General features: G+C 48.9%; 1 long non-coding RNA gene across 1 annotated transcript; it reads left to right on the forward strand.

Annotated features, from left to right (window-relative positions):
- Window positions 1–12,405, forward strand: LOC131105626 (uncharacterized). The gene is made up of 3 exons (XR_009119968.1): window positions 1–95; window positions 9,278–9,352; window positions 12,098–12,405. It is a non-coding gene; the product is annotated as an uncharacterized LOC131105626 (long non-coding RNA).
- Window positions 12,406–12,673: the final 268 nt, after the last annotated feature.

Consider the following 12,673-nt stretch of genomic DNA (forward strand, 5'->3'; position numbering starts at 1 on the left):
AAGCTGCAGTGTTGGAAAGACACCAACTGCTCCTGTTCTTTGCTGTGTTTCAGGTTGAGAACGTCTGTGTATTTCCCTGAGCATAGTTTAGGGAGGTAAGACATGCACAGGGAGAACATGCAAACTCCACACAGAATGGAGTCTACTAACTGTGAGTCCTCCGTGCTAACAACTCGGTCGCCAACTGAATAGCGGAACACTTAACTTCTTAAACACTGAGCATCTTTGATGCTGCTTATTCTCACGAGGTATGCTGGAGCCTATCCCAGCTGACTTTGGGTAAGACTCAGGGTACATCCAGTACTGGTCACCAGCCAATGGCAGGGTGCGTATAGACATTCATACCTATGGACATACTTAGAGTCACCAAGTAATCTAACATGCGTGTTCTTGGAATGTGGGAAGAAACCGGAGTACCCAGAGAAAACCCACGTATGGGAACAACATGCAGATCCAAAATGGGGATTCTGACTCAGATCTTCAAGATCTCCAGACTGTGTGGCCAACATGCAACTAATCACTCGGCCGTGCAGCCGTATCTCAATCCGTGCCAGCAAAGTCTCTTAATTTTCTTGCTGACTGTTCTCCCAACTCCCTTGACATCATCACCCAGATCCCCTTGTAATTCTGGGCTGCTTGTCATTTCTCACAATCATCCTATCTTCTTGGGGTCCAATCCAAAATCCAAAGGTTCCATCTACAAGGATTGTTTAGCCTTCCCATGACGCCTGAGTGGACCGACTCAGAAGCATCCTGTCTTGTGTCTCTGCATCCGTTGGACATTTGGACACCTCTGCTATAAATTATTATTAAAACCAACATAACTTATGCCTGGTTGCCCCTGGTACCGGGTATCTTGGGCACCAGAGGTTCTTTGAAGTTTGACCTTTCAAGTAATATAGACTGTAATAGCATATGTTTAATGAGTTGGAGTGCCTTCAAAGCTGCTGATGACATCTTGCCGGCCGCTCATCTATCATTTGTGGCATTTTCTGAAGCTGTGTGCATGGGAAGACCGGGGGGGTCGGTGGGGGGGTAAAGATGGCTTTTATGTTGCCTTCTCGCCTTTTTATGGCTTTGCTTTGTTTTTCAAGGGGGTGCGGGGTGTCCAGTTAACATTATTGGAGAGAATTGGAGAATTCTACGGCATTACACAACAGACCGAGGGAAGATGCAGACAGATGACAGATGGGGTAATAGATAGTACTCTGTACTAGTTCTTGTAGTTGCGGCTACTGTAATTCTCATGCTGGTCTGTATTCTTCCACCCCCCACCGTCGAGACCAGAGCAGAAAATGAGATAGGAGGAAATGCAGCATCATTTGCTTTCTCACTGCCAAAAGGGAGAATCCCAGTGACTTGGCACAAGGAGACGAAACACTTGCTGTTCCTTCGTGACCAAGCTGCTTCTGTCCTTCTGTGGGCGAGAAAAAGAGAAATTGAATAGGTGTGTGCTTGGACAGGGATGATGCTGTACAAGGATGATGCTGGTATGAAAGGAAAGACTTGTATGGTGTAAAACAGGGGCCAGGGGCCTTTTGGAGCCTATGGCTGTTTTTTATTGGACCACAGCAAATATGAACACAACAAAGTCATCTATTTCATGATTGCATGAGAATAACGTTGTAACATTTTGAGGAAAATAACATACATTTATTAGCATAAGTTTAAAGAAAAAGAGTCAAAAGTCAATAATAGTCAGACAGAGGGAGAATATTAGGAGTGGCACGTCCCTGGTTGACCTACGGCAGTCCCGTGTGCCATCCAGTCGGTTCGTGTTTTTTCTTTTGCTGCACGTCCTGTGGCTCAGTCTGTTCTTTTGTACTTTACTTTTACCGGACTTGCATTCGCGGTGCCTTTTTATTTCCTTTCGAGCGCCGTTGTTTTTTGTTCCCCCTTTTGCAAAGACTGGAAGACGGCTGGAATGACACGGCATGGCGAGGCGCGTACCGGGCAAGCCTCAGCCAACGTGTGCAGGATGAGACCCAAACCTTGGAGGAGCTCATCTCCCGATCCATTTGGCTCGACAACCGGCACAGCGGAGGGCGGAGCCTCTCCTACCGACTTGCCAGCTCCAACTCACACCTCCTGGGGCTCTTCCAGCCTCCCTCCCTCCAGTGGGGGCGCGCCGCCTGATGACGTTGGAGGTGCCGTTCCTATGCAACTGGGAGGTAGTCGCCTATCGTCAGCGGAGAGGGGTCGCCGTCTACGCCTGCGTCTATGTCTGTACTGTGGGAGCGCCACCCACATGATGTCCCGCTGTCCAGTCCGCCCAGCACAACGGCGCTCCTCCTCCCCAGCAGCTGTCATCATCTGCTCCAACCACACCTGATGCATCATTGGCCCTGGTGGGTCGACTTCAGGTCGAACCTACGTTGTCCTGGGCGGGGGGAGCTTCTCCCATCACTGCGTTAACTGACTCTGGGGCGGACGAGAACCTTATTGACAGCGGACTGGTCACTTCTCTCAACATTCCCACCGTTTAGCTTGTTACAAGAATGTCCATTCGCTAGATGGACGTCACCTGGCTTGCATTACTCGTCAGATTCGTGCCGTATCATTGCTACTGTTGGGCTACCGCCACAAAGCCATACATTTTTTTCTTATGCTGTCTCGCTCAGCTCCTTAGTACTCGGGTTCCCCTGGCTTCGCCAGCACGGTCCCGTCTTCGATTGAAAGGCATTAACTATTTCTCATTGGAGTACATTCTTTCACAGTCGCTGCCTTCACGCCGCCTCACTTTGGTTCCCCCTTGGCCGCTCCCCCCGATCTGTCCTCGGTTCCAAGGGAATATCACCCTGTTCGCGACATGACCCTCCCGCCTCACCGCCCTTATTACTGCATAGACCTGTTACCCGGGTCACCACTTCCCTCTTCACGCCTGTAAAATATCTCCCAACCCGAACACCGTGCACTTGAGCAATACATCTCTACCCCCCTTGCCGCCGGCCACATCTGACCGTCATCCTCTCCCGTCGCAGCGGGGTTCTTCTTCGTCAAAAAGACGGTTCTTTATGCCCCTGCATCGGCTTTAGCGCCCGCAATAATATCACGGTGTAACGATCGCGCCCTCCTAAAGAGGTAAGGAGGCTACAACGCAAAAAGGAAGGTCGCGGGGGGAGCGGATATCAGCTGTAAGAAAAAAAAAGGAAACACTGTCGAAAATGTTGGGTTGCCACACCACGGCAGTTTAATTACTCCAAAACAAACCCCGCATGTCATCCCCTCCCAACCAACCTAACTAACTAACCAACTGACTAACTAAACGTCCCACCCGCCAACAAAGACAACCATGAAACACCCAAATTGATCCCGAAAGTTTACCCCCCACCCCGCAAGTGTCCCAAAGTTCCCGAAGAGTGTGCTTGCGCACAAAACAGAGGTGAAAGCCGCGGTTCCACTCACGGACGCGCATCCACTTCTCCGTCCAATCCCTGGGTCCGGAACCTTGCCCAAAGTCCAATTGCTCAAGCCAGGAGGGAAAAGGGAATCCCGTCAGGTGTCGCTTGACAAAGTTGGCCCTCGTGGCTAAAACGCCGGCTCTCAGCATCCACTCGCATGTGTGACGTCACAATTTTTCTCTTCCTCCAACCACCCCGGCGCCCTGGAAGAGCCTTCTTAAATACGCGCCATCTACAGGCGCGTCTGCTCACTGCAGTCGCTCTTGCAGATGAGGAGGATGCATGATAACATTGATGATGCACGTATATATGGTCCTGTACCTGTTCCCCCGTACACAGATCATGACAGTAGTTTTTCTTACAGCTGAGTATATTGTAGCGACGCACTTATGGACCCCACTACCTCAGCTGATGGACTTCTGTGGCCATTACAACGGTCAGGAACAAATATCCCCTCCCTTTTCTCAACGCAGCCTTCATACCCCTGCATGATGCTGTAGTATTCACTAAGCTGGATATACGTAGCATATACATAGCATGGTGCGTCTGCAAGGGCGACAAGTGGAAGACAGCCTGTAACACTCCTCTCAGGCATTTTGAATACTATATACCAGGGGTGCTCATTAAGTCGATCGCGAGCTACCGGTCGATCGTGGGGGTGGTACTGGTCGATCGCTGGTCGATCGCGGCGTGACATTACAAAAATATCATCCCAGCATCAATGCCGTCACTTGATTGATATACAGGGCAGCCATTCAGATGACAACTGAATGTTGCCCTTCGGTTGACCAATCAAATCAAACAACGTCTCTAAGTGCAGCAGAACTTACGATGTCAGCCTATAATCCATCCCCGTTACTTGATTGACATACAGGACAACCAATCAGATGACAACTGAATTTTGACCTTTAGGTCACCGCTCATGCGTAAACAACGATGCAAAGTGCTAAGCTAGTCGACGAATTGTGAGATTTTAAAGCCCTCGCTAAAGTTTATGGTCACTAAAATGAGTGAAGGAGCTGGACCAAGTAAAAAGGCAAAAACTGGACCAAGTAAAAAGGCAAAAAACATATCACTTCCATACGGATATGGAATATTATACGGATATTGTGATACGGATATTATCCATGACTGATAAACATTTGGAAGTGTGCTTGAGGCTGGCTATCAGCAGCTACTGTCCGGACTATGCATCCCTGGCTGGTTCAATTCAGTGCAAGTCATCAAAGTAAACTCAGGTAATTACAAAAAATGTTAATAGTTAATTATGTGTGTTTTGCAATATTGGCTCATTTGGTTATGTAAGGTACATCAACATACATTGTACGTACAAATAATCCTCAATACATTTGAAAATAAATAGATGTTTTGCATTTTTGTAGTGGGTAGATCATTTTGACTCGGTCATTTTAAAAGTAGCTCGCATGCTGAAAAAGTGTGAGCACCCCTGCTATATACTATACCCGCTGTCTTCCAATGCCTTATCAATGATATATTGCGTGACATGATTGGCCATTTTGTATTTGTTTACTTTTTTCTCCCTCCACACCACCAGCATGTTCAATTGGTCCTCCAGAGACTCCTGGAGAATCGACTATTCGTCAATCCCCAGAAGTGTTCGTTTAACACTTCTTGGTGTCCTTCTTGGGGTTTATAGTGGAGAGGGGTAAACTTAGACCTGACCCTGCTAAGGTTCAGTCAGTGGCCAATTGGCCCCCTCCTACATCAAGGAAGCCGTTGCAGAGGTTCCTGGGGTTCACCAACTTTTACCGCCATTTTATTCGTAACTTCAGTAAAGTGGCGGAACCTCTGCACAAACTTACATCTTCCAAGGTACCTTTTGTACCTTCCAGCACCTCAAATCTCTGTTTACCTCTGCGCCCGTATTGGTACACTCTAACCCCTCTCTCCCCTTTTTTGTTGAGGTTGATGCTTCCGACTCGGGGGTCGGGGCCATGCTCTCCCAGTGCTCCACCACCGATAACTACACCGCTGTGCCTTCCTCTCCCGACGCTACTATCTAACCTGGCCTACATCCGCTCCGCCCACCGCCTGAACCCCCGGCAGGCAGTGGGCCCTCTTCCTCACCAGGTTTAACTTTTGCATCACCTTTTGCTCGGGGTCACTCAATGGGAAGCTTCATGCCTTGTAAAGAATGTTTGCGCCCGCAGTTGAAGACCCCTCCCCCTTTCCACAGTCCCGCATCATAGGAGCCCTGGGATGGGAGGTCGAGAGGCATGTGACAGAGGCTGCCAAGGACTCACCCACCCCGGCTGGCTGTCCTCCGAACCGCCTGTTCGTCCCAGCGGCACTCCTTCCCTCCACCTTCCTCCTGTCCCAGCACTTTTGGTGGCCCACCCTCCACGCTGACATCAGGAGCTTTGTCGCAGACTGTTCCCTCTGCGCCAGGAATGAATCCTCACCACACCAGCCACCTGCTGGACTGCTACGACCCCTTCTTATCCCCTCTCGGCCTTGGACCCATATTGCTTTGGACTTCGTAACTGGATTGCCCCCATCTAGAGCCGTTATCCTTACCATCGTGGACAGCCCCGGACTACAAACCTGGTCAGAAGGTTATCTCCTTGGGAGAAGAATCTAAGAAACTGTCACCTAGATTCATTGGGCCTTATGAGGTGGAACGCATGATCAGGGCCTTACGATGCATGATCAACCCCATGACGGCACGTCTCAAACTCCCAGCATCCATCAAATGCTACCCTGTGTTCCATGTGTCCCGCCTCAAGCCGGTTGCTTCCTCCGTCCTGAATTCTCCTCCCACACGGTAGGTTGACGGCCACCCGGCATTCACAGTAAGGTCCATCCTGGATGCCCGAAGACTGGGCAGGAGAGTGCAGTTTCTGATCGAGGAATCATCCTCTCTGCCTCCCCGACCGGAGCTACAGAGGGCCTCAGATGGGGTTTGGGCTCTGGAGCATCCAGCCGCTGGGCAAGGGAGCCATGGGTTGCAGGGGCTTGAAGCTGCAAGGTTTAGGCATGGGGGGAATCTGGGGCATCATGCAACTTGGCACGGCAGCCAAGCTGCTCGGGCCTGGTAACCCCAGGCCCGACCACTGACGCAGGACCGCCCCGGCCGGGACAGAAGGGGCCCGGACCCACTGCCCAGCGCCAGACCCCCCGCAGAGCCCACCACCCATATATCTATATAGCTAGACACACACACACACACACACACACACACACGCACACACTCCATCCACTCAATACGCACACACGCAAGCACACACCGTGGACGTCCCCGAGTGGGGCGTCCGGGGCGCTATAGGGTGGGGGACCCAGGGGTCCCAGATCCACAACCAGGCCCCGAGCCCAGGGAGACACAGACCGCCAAGGGATGGCACACCAGACTCTCCTCGACCACGGCGACACGGCACATCAGTGAGGCAGACAAGGAGCGGGCGAGGGGGGGAGGCCCGCACATGAGAAAGCGGAGGCGGTGCGTAGGCAGGCAGCAAGGCACCCCATCGCGCCAGCCGACACCCGCCGGCAGCTCACCCCCGGAGAGCAAGTGCCACAGCTCCAAGCCGTGGGAGGCCAAGCACCAGAGCCGAGGAGTGAAGACCAGCGCTAGGCCACCAACCCAGCATCCACCAGGAGGCACGACCTCCCCCATAAACAGCAGCACACCACCCATGCACTGGAGAACCATCCCCGACAATTCCCAAGATAAGACCAGGGACGGGCAAAGGCAAGGAAAGCGATGCAGCAGAGCATAGAGACCAGTGGTAGCAGACACCCAAACGTCTGGGCAACCAGGCCCCCGTCCCCACGAGCAAGATCAGGCCCCATCCCAGCACACAGCCCGGTCCCCGCAGCAGCCGCCACAGCACAGCAATCCCAAGCCACCACCGCAGACTTCACCAGCTACGAGCAGCATGGACCCCACTGCCCGGAGACCGCTGAATGTCCCCTCAAGGGCACGGTGGTGCCCGCGACCCAGGACAGAACAAAGGGAGGTAGCGCCAACCACGCCCCTCGGGCAAGCCCCAGCATCAGTTGGCAACCAGTCCAGCCCGCCAACCCCCCCAGCGATGGCCTCCGGCCACCCCACGCAGGGGGCCCCACCAGAGATTGTACCAGCTACGCCACCCCCAGATCACCAGGAGCCGCGGACAAACCACGCGCCCCAAGGCACCTCCCACAACCGCCAGAACAGCAGGGACCGCGCCCTGGCGACACATCCATCACCATGTTTAATTTTCATTTGAACATGCATCAGATTACAATTGAATGCATCCCATAATCAGTTCACAGTTCCACATGTCCAAAAGGAGTAGGAAGAAGCAAAACCTATTAAATCCTACCCCTCCATCTGGTACTTTTACAATCACTAACTGTTACATTTGTTCACTTCCTTATTTCCTAATATAGTTTCAGTTTTTTAATTTAATTAGATTTTTTAAAATTTTATTATTATTTTTTTGTCACGTACCGAAGTACGAGGTGATTTGACCATCCAACGGCCACATCGTGACCACATCCTAGCCTTTTTTTTTATCAAGTTGAAGTGGTAATTTTATGTTTGTAAATTATGGTTACAAAGTTGAAATACTATGACATTAATATCCGAATGTTATGACAAGAAAAGTTACAAGAAATTGAAATAGCTGGTAAAAAAAAAAAAAACAGCAGCAGAAACGAAAATCCCTGTAATTTCACAAGAATATAGTCCAAAATTTCAGAGAAGAAAAGCTGTATTCTAAAAGAAAATATGTTGCAATTTTATGAGGATAAACTAAACAAAATGAAGTTGTAATCTTTGGAAAATTGGGTTGTGGAAAAAGTAATAATATGGTGGGAATAAAGTCCAAATATGATGAGAATAAATTGGAAGATGATTTAAGACAAAAGTTGAAATAATGGGAAAATGAAAACAATGTCATGTAACCATCACAACAGTCACTCAAGCAAGCAGGAGGGTGTGGAGGGTGAGGCGTGAGCCATGGTTTTCGGTGCGTACGCCTGAATTTTTCGCTGGAAGGCCTGGACTGTAACCCCCTTTGGAAGCGATCTACTTCATGAATTAGTCTGACATCTTCCATCCAAGATCCGAGATTTGCCACCTTTCAGTTTCTGCCCCGTTTTTGCTTGAAGCTCTGCGCTGTTTTGGTGGGCGCCCTCCCCCCACTACTTCCTCATTCAAAGGACGGGGGGTGGGGGGGGTGGGGGGTGGTGGTCCCTTGACGTGCCGCAATCAATGGAGAGAGAGAAGCAGAGCGTCCGATGGAGGGCGAGAGGGTGAAGGACACCATTGGGCTGCGGTGGCTGTGTGCCAGCCCACTTTGATGTGCTGCACCTTCTTTTTCACCAACTTTTAGGAGGAGAGACGACTTTAAACAGCAGCACATACATCCTTGCATCCTTGGCACTGGATGTCCTTCCTCTCATCACATTCTCACCACCCTACCTCAATTTAGTTTCACCTCAAACCTTCTTTTTTTTGTCTTCATCTCTACCCCTCGCCATCGACACAAACCACTTACCTTTCTATTTTGGGAGCGTTTGAATGGCAAGAATTCCACCTCCACTAAATAAAAGCCTAAAATGGGTACTTCAAATATTTAGCAGTCTGGAGCTATGTAGTAAAGTAGTCTACAGCTGACATCATGGGAAAGATGTACAATGCTTGGAGCTGTAACCTTTGGCTTTTGGAGTGGACCCCGAATGTAGACACAGAAGACAGGATGATTGTGAGAAAGGTGAGGGGGCAGCCCAGAATGACAAAGTTGATGATGTCGAGGGAGTTGGGAGCACACTCAGCAAGCATTAGTAAGACACTTTTCTGTCATGAATTGAGATTCTGCAGTGAAGAAGGAAAAGTAAAGGAACTGACCTCCCTGTTCCAATACTCGCAGGGCCTCGTGTGGATCAACGTCTAGCTTATACCTCCTGTAACCACATGTTGGGTCGCAGCCCCAGATTCAGAGAAGGTAAGGACTACCGTAGGTTTAATAAACTGACCTGGAGCTTACTTGTGAAGACAAGCAGCTTGCCGCTTGTCGTCACGGGGAGCCCATTCCGGCTGACTTTGGTGAGAGGTGGGGTACACCCTGGACTGGTCACCAGCCAATCATGGGGCACATATAGACAAACAACCATCCACACTCACATTCATACCTATGGACAATCTAGAGTTGCCAGTTAACAGAACATGCATGTTTTTGGTGGCTTGGATTAAACCGGGGTATCTAAAAAAAAACAAAAAAAAAACACAAAAAAAACGCACACACGTGGAGAACCAAAGTAGAGATACCAACTAAAATCTTCCAGATATACTGACTGGGTGGCCAACATGCTGACCACTCGGCCACCATTCTAAATCCTACTGAAGTACTCGTCACACTAAGAACAAAGAAGCATGAATCAAGCAGAAGCAGCTGGAATGGAAACATTTCAAAATTGGCACCACCTTTGGGAGAGGATCTGAAATTCCTAAGCTTGGCTCCTTTTTTCTTTCTTTCTCGTGTTGTGAATCGACAATGCATCAGTGGTGGGTGTCAGGACCTCTGCACTGTCCATGCCGGTGCCCGCTGGTGGAGTCCACTTGGCTCCTTTTTTTCCGTGGCGTATGACGTGATGTGACGTTTTAGCAGTACTTGACTGATTTTTTATGTGATCAGAAAATTTGGAAAGCTGTTGGAATATTGTACGAATATTTAGAGTGCAGTTAGAATATCTTTTGAATGCTTTTCAATTTTTTATTTTTTTATTTTTACACTTCACTCAAAAGTTGTTGACATGCTAAAAACATTTAGGCCAGCCACGTGAATTGGCCCTAATATGTGGAATGCACTCAGAATACAGTCATATACTGCAAAAATGCATTATCCGTAACGGATACTAGTTTATACCCTGGCTCATCCCTATCTATAGCTAACATTAGCTTATTTGAGCATATAATACATTTCTAAATTTGGTGTACATGAATATCTTTCTAAATTGTGCACATGATGGCTTTGACTTTGTCTTTTCCATGTTTTGTTGACACAAATCAACAGCACGATTATCATCATCTCCTACCGTCACCGTCACCCAGCTAGCAGCCAAGGCTAAACCAACTCATGTCCACTCACAATTCCCTCCTTTTTATTTCACACTTTTGGTCAATGTGATCAAAAATCACATGTTTGAAGCTTTAATGTTAACAATTATATGTGTTTTATTTTTGAACAATTACTGTTGTAAAGCTGAAGGCTGAAGGCCAGCAGCACCTGCCTCCTGGCAAAACTTGATTTCATCCACATCGTGTGGTAGACGTTTGATCACGTTTGGGGGCATAAGTGCCATGCCTGTAGAGGGCACCTGCCTGCCATGTGCTGACTGGATGAGGATTCGGTGAGCACTGAGCATTAATAAATATACTTTTTCCCCCCCAAAAGATCACTTTTTAAGGGCAAAAACCTTCCTTTGTTTTGACAAAAGTACAAAACAAGTTTGTATTGTGTGGAGACAGCCTCGGTTATTGACTTACGGGTGCTGATTCAAATGTATTTCAAGTGCCCAGAATGTCAAAATACAAAAAAGCTTAATTTCCAATCTCCCACTCCCAAAGCATGCCAGTCTGTGCTCCACTTGGAGGCTTTGGCAGCTTGATGCAGATGATGAAAAGGAGCAATGGAAATGGGTGACACACAACTCACAAGACGAGACAATGCACGACACGTATTATGCTTTTTCCACTTTTCTGACCTATAAATTGCTTAAGTTGCTTAAGCCAGAAACAGTACGCTCTCGCCGTGAAAGGTCCAAATGGCGCCCTCACTTCCGGCTTCTGAGCATCATGGCACCAACAGTGCCTTTGACAAAGTGTGTTCGACAATGACTGCTCCTCCTCGGGGAGGTGAGGTTGGAAGCAGCGCTACACATCCGGCTTCTGCTGAGCTCCACAGCACCAGGGGTGCTAACGTTGCCACTCTGAGTCCATACACAGTAAGTCATGGGGTCTCCAACCAGCAGATCATGAGCTGCCCGTCGCTCCTAAACACTTTTCAATTAGCTCTCCAAAGACTTTATTCATTTATTATCAACTCCTATACACACTAAATTAGAACAGAGATGGGAAGGACGTGCAGCAGGTTAGGGTGGTCAAGGATAGGAATGGAAGTGTACTGACAGATGCCAGTTGTGTGATGGGAAGATGGAAAGATTACTTTAAAGAGTTGATGAATGAGGAAAATGAGAGAGAAGGGAGAAGAAGAGGTGTCTACTCGGGACCAGGAAGTAGAAAAGATTGGTAAAGCGGAAGTGAGAAGAGCATTCAAAAGGATGAGAGTGGGGAGGCACTTGGTCCTGATGGTATACCTGTGGAGGTATGGAAGTGTCTAGGAGAGGAAGCAGTGGAGAGGAAGCAGGAGAGATCCTGACATGGCAGCTCAGTGTGAAGCTTCTGGGATGAGGCCATGGTTTCCAGCCCGAAAAAGGTGGGAATGAGGGAACCCTTTTAGGTTGGGAATGAGGTCTTGCCCCAGGTGGACAAAGTCAAATATCTCGGGATGTTGTTCACGAGAGAGGGAAGGCCTGAGGTCAACAAGTGGATGATTATGTTGACAAGTGGTTATGGTGAAGATAGAGCTCGGACGAAAAACGAAGCTTTTGATTTACTGGTTGATCTCCATTCCTACTCTCCTACGATCATGAACAAGCTGCTACTAATGGCAGTTGACTTTTCCCCATAGGGAGGCTGAACGCCCTGGAGGGATTGGGTCTTCACAGCACAGCAGTGTCTCGAACTGGAAGAGCTGGCTGGGGACCAGGAAGTATTGCCTTCTCTACTGAGACTGTGCCCCCGTGGCCCGGACCCATACTATAAGCAAAAGAACAGGGATGGATGGTACGCCTCTACCCAACCAAAGGTTCTGTACCAACAAATGTGATTATGAACCATTACCATTACATCCTTTATAGTTAGTGTCCTGTCAATTTCTCAGTCCATTGTGCGAGTGACCCTGATGTCTCCCCAACAAGTCTTCTTGCCACCGACCTCTTTGCCGTCTATTAAAATAATGCAACATACGGTTGCCTGGCACCTGGCATTGGGGGAGTTCAATGTTAAAGATGGGGGTGGGGGTATTTTTTTGTGTCGCACTATTCTCGTACATGTCTTCTAATGTTGTTGGATGCACGAGTGCACTCTCTCCCTCCCTTCCAGGCCACTTTTTCTTTTGTCTTTCAACAGTAGAGTGCATGCTGGTTAATGACAAGTGCCCCCTTCCTTTCTCCGTACTTAGTTTGATAGACTTGTCTATACACTC

This window comes from Doryrhamphus excisus, chromosome 17 (assembly GCF_030265055.1).
Source record: "Doryrhamphus excisus isolate RoL2022-K1 chromosome 17, RoL_Dexc_1.0, whole genome shotgun sequence".
Taxonomy (NCBI): Eukaryota; Metazoa; Chordata; class Actinopteri; order Syngnathiformes; family Syngnathidae; genus Doryrhamphus; species Doryrhamphus excisus.